A 5,000-nucleotide genomic window follows, 5' to 3' on the forward strand; every position below is an offset into this window, starting at 1 on the left:
GCAAATACCCCTAGGGATTATCTCTCCTACTCTCACTAATTAGAAAGGAGTTAAGGGCCCAGATTGTTGATATAAAAGGTAGGCTTAGGCTGGTTTCCTGATCTCTTTTTGTGCCTTAAGGGGGATATTTGAGATTTTCTCTCCAACTCTTACCGCTTACAGTGTGCCTTGGGCGGCACGTTTCTCCAGAGCCTTCTGCTTATTACTCTGCTGTCCAAGTTCTTTGCCTTTACGCTTCCCTAATTGTCAGTTCTCAATAGCAGAAGAACAACTGAATAGATGAAAAAAAAAGTAAGAAAAAAAAAATAAAATCCCTCGGGAGAGACCTATATGAATTTAGACTCATTCAGAGGTCTCTTTAAACTACAATATCATAAAAACAAACAAACAAATAAATAAATGAATAATTAAAAATTATGATTTTCTAGCGGCCTCCTCCTTTGCATCGCTTCTCAAGGGCACACGTTTGATTTTACTCCTTTGCAACACTCATACACTGCTGGAAAGGAAGGTCTCTGGGGCCTTAAAAATATCCTTTACTTTCGCAGCTGGAAAAAGTTAAGTATACCTTAGTTTAACCAGACCACTGAGCTGATTAACAGCTCTCCTAGGGCTGGCCCGAAGGATTAGATTTATTTTACGTGGCTAAGAACCAACTGGTTACCTAGCAACGGGACCTAAAGCTTATTGTGGAATCCGAACCACGTTATAACGAGAAATGAATTTCTATCACCAGAAATAAATTCCTCTAATTCTTCATTGGCCGGTCGGAGAATCGAACGCGGAACCAGCAGCTGTGAAAGCTGAGTTTGTATGGATCCGTTTATGCTCAGAAATCGTCTTTAGTAGTATTGGCGAACATTATCCATTTTTTCTCGTTCCGGACCACTGTTATTGTGACGCTTGTTCATGATAACGCATGAAGTGCCTTCTATCCGGATTTTCTTTATCCCCTAGATGACCTATGACTTGTATCCCACTCTTTTTCGGGTCTTTCTTATATTACTCATTTTAATTAAGCAAGTATTTCAAACAACGTTCTCCATCATTTCAAAAGAGATTCTAAGATGATGAGATTCGCTGCAGTGATACCGTTCTTCTGGGTAGTTAAAATAAGCTTATTTTTTTTTCTTTTTTCTTTTTTGCTTGAATTACACCAAATTTCTTATAAGTAGCACAAGTAATGAATTTCTCTTGACCGAGTTTTTATCATGAATTCACGAATGCTGGAAAATTCATTATGATTATTGCCGAGTCAGATTGGACTCGTATGATACAGAGGAAAAACGCTGTGTGGGTACACACAGCAGAAACAGCTTGATTTAATTCCGTTCTATTATTAATTATTTTCCTCCTAGACAAAGTCAACACTGACGTAAATCTGAGTGCTCTTCTTTATAATTTATGGAAAGATACAAGGGTTTTGAATGGGGAGTCATCGTGTAGCTGGAACAACTGGAAAGGACTATTTTATTCTGTCTCTTATTATACTCCCCTGATCTATTCTGGATTTACTAAATCGTGATTTCGGAACACTAAGTAAGGTAGAGAAGACAGACATCTAGTTCTCCGGTTTTTTCTCTCCGAAATTGCTAGACAACGTGTGAGTCCTTCGTTTTGTTTAGTCACTTATCCTTCAAATATAGATCTTACGGAACTCTCCTACTCTTTTACTATTTACAGTATCGGAACCAATAAAAACAAGTAAAGAATGTGCCTAAATTTCTTCCGCGTAATCGAGTTTTCTGTACAGCGTATAATGCTGTATGAAACTCTCAGCCACGGCCCATGAAACTTTCAGCTACGACCCGGTGATGGCCTGTGTTGTTGGCACCTATAGCGGTGCCAGATGCACAATCATGGCTAACTTTAACCTTAAATAAAAATAAAAACTACTGATGCTAGAGGGCTGCGATTAGGTATATTTGATGATTGGAGGGTGGACGATCAACGTACCAGTCTGCAGCCGTCTAGTCTCAACAGTTTTTAAGATCTGAGGGCTGACAGAAAACGTACGGACGGACAGACAAATAGCCATCTCAATAGTTTTCTTTTACAGAAAACTAAAAGGAACAAATCTAAACGCCCACATTAATAAGCCCTCATTTCCTCTCTCTCTCACCAATGCCTGTGATCACCGGAACTTCTCACATTTAGAGTTCCCAATAGGGTTCTGCACCTGTCACTCCCTGATTGATTAATCTATTAGGCCATTGCCCAAAGCGTTTGTTTGATTATTACTGAATTTCTTCATAAAATCGACCAAAATTTGAGGACAACCACATCAATTTTATTGAAGAATATATTCCTACTAAATATATGGAATTATATGTGATAAAACATAATCTACAGAAACAAATTTAATTAGAATAGATCATCTAACTCCGTATTAGAATGGGAAAATGCAAACGAAAGAAAAATTGGCATTAAAACGTCATTTTCTGAGAAATATCCTGCAATACAAGCGGGAATTAATAAAGTCACCGCATGATACCAAAGGAGGCCAAAGTACGTAATTGCCTGCAACATTAAGAGTTTGTTACGATATCTGAGAATTTTAAATACTATAGCCCCTCCCTCACATCCGTCCGTGCACATGACCGAAAAGATACTTCATATATTTAGAAAGAAATTTTAAAAATCAAAAATTGAAAATCTGAACCATTTTAAAATCTAAGAATATAGAGGTATAAGTAACCTAGACCATTTTCAACTTTCAGCGCATATCTTGAGCATGGGCTGATTCCTGTACGGGGCCAAATAAAGGAGTTCGTTCAACTGGTACTACATACATGGTTTGATGCTATATGGATGGTCAGTATGGACCCTCTAGAACGCCACTAAGTAGTTGGTGCACTCAAATTGTGGTATCACTTTTTTGCTACAGTCCTTTCTATAAGGGACACGATGCGACCCATAGCTTGTTAAAACTTCAGAGTTAGGGGAAGCTTACTTGGTAAAACGGCAACTTTTTCTTAACCATTAGTAATATTTTCATGTCTTTTTACATTGCATGAATGTGTTTGACATGATACCAGTTTTTTTTTTCCGTTTTGACATCCTTTTACCTGATTAGGGGTCAAATCTCATGCGAGAACGACATATTGACATCTCATAAGTATACATATTCTCTTACAATTATGATTGCTGAACTGAAAGAACTTTGGAATTAATTTAATTTACCATTGTTTGTAGGTAAAGTAAGCAATGCGAACAGATAAAAACATATATATAGCATATAACTATGTCTAAAATCAATCAATTCACATTACACAGAAAGACATGGAAAGCCTCATCAGACAGTGTTTGATATAATTGAAATGCAAGTGAGGTATGGCATGCAATACAATTTAGTAAATATTATGCCGTTGTAAATATATTACTCATATTTTTATCTATTCATTTTCATTCTATTTTATTACTCATTTATAATGATTTATCTATTAACTTATTACATGTTTGTTTATTTACCTAGTCATTATTTTGTCTATTGTTACACTTATTCACTTATCTATTCAACTGCTTACTTTCCAGGGCGAATTTAAGATGTCATTATTTTTCCCTTCTGTCACATTCATAGGCCTAAGTACCGCAGTTCACAGATAGGAGCTTACTTATCATCTAATCATCCAAGTGCACAGGCTCCAACCAATGGAATGACTACTGCCCATCTTATCGACGGCATAGCAGTTATTCAAATGCTCAAATCTGGTGGTGTATCCACATTTGGCAAACTTGCTTATAAGCTATACAACTTCATTACTGCATCACTTGGTACACTGCAGTGCAAGAGAATTGATGTTGTATTTGACAGATACCTGGATCTGTCAATAAAGACCGGTGAAAGGAATAAGCGTGGAACATCTGAAGTACTAGAGGTACAGATCAGAAGTTCAGCTATACCAATACCAAAATAGTGGCAAAAGTTTATAACAAATACAAAAAAGTCAACTTAAGTGCTTTCCTCGTTTCTTCATGGAAGCAAATAGGTGAAGAAAGGTTACATGAAGAAGAGCTTGTTACTGGAGATGGTTTTGCCGACCCAAACCAAGTATTGAAAGTAAAAAAAAAAAGGTGTGTCTGTGCACATAAAAGAATTATGTTCTTACCATGAAGAAGCAGACGCAAGACTCCTTCTTCATGCCAAGCGTGCTGCTCGAGATCACTGAAGGATTGTGATTCAGTCTCCAGACACTTATGTCGCAGTGCTCTGTGCATCACATTTCAGAGATCTTAGTGCTGAACAAGTGTGGTTCCGCACTGGTGTGAAGGACAAAATGAGGTACATCCCTGTACATGGAATTGCTGCGGGGCTTAATGGACAAGTATGTACTGTATTACCTGCATTTCATGCTCTAACGGGATGTGATTACATAAACTCCTTATTAAATGTTGGGAAGAGGAAGCCCATGCAAGTGCTTACAGGAGGCACACAGCAACAGACACTCTTGGCTGAACTGGGAAAAGAGATCCCTCCTAGCGATACAACCTTGAAAGCTTGTGAGTCCTTTATCTGTCAACTCTACAAAACCAACGACGGGGCTAGTCAATCAGCTGATGAAATACGATACCAGTTTTTCTGCCTTAAACAAAAAAATGAAGGACTTCCTCCAACTTCTGATACTGAACTGCAGCACATTAATCGCGCTAATTATCAAGCATATATTTGGAGGAAAGCACTTGAAGCCAAGCAGGATCTACCTTCTCCAAATAATAACGGATGGAGAATTGAAGATGACATGCTTCAGCCAGTTTAGATGACGAAGGACCCAGCACCCCATGCCCTCCTTGAGCTGTCATTTTGCAGCTGCAAGAAATCAGCATGCCGAGGTGCAGATTGTTCATGCAAAATTAATAATCTTGGGTGTGCTGAAGGTTGTCTGTGTTCCAATTCAGACAGTTGCGAAAATTCACGGCCAACACTCTATACATCTGATGATGAGTCTGATGAAAATCTATAAAATGTTTATGGGCTCCAGAAAACTCAAACATTCCTAATT

Source organism: Macrobrachium rosenbergii, chromosome 43 (assembly GCF_040412425.1).
Source record: "Macrobrachium rosenbergii isolate ZJJX-2024 chromosome 43, ASM4041242v1, whole genome shotgun sequence".
NCBI lineage: Eukaryota > Metazoa > Arthropoda > Malacostraca > Decapoda > Palaemonidae > Macrobrachium > Macrobrachium rosenbergii.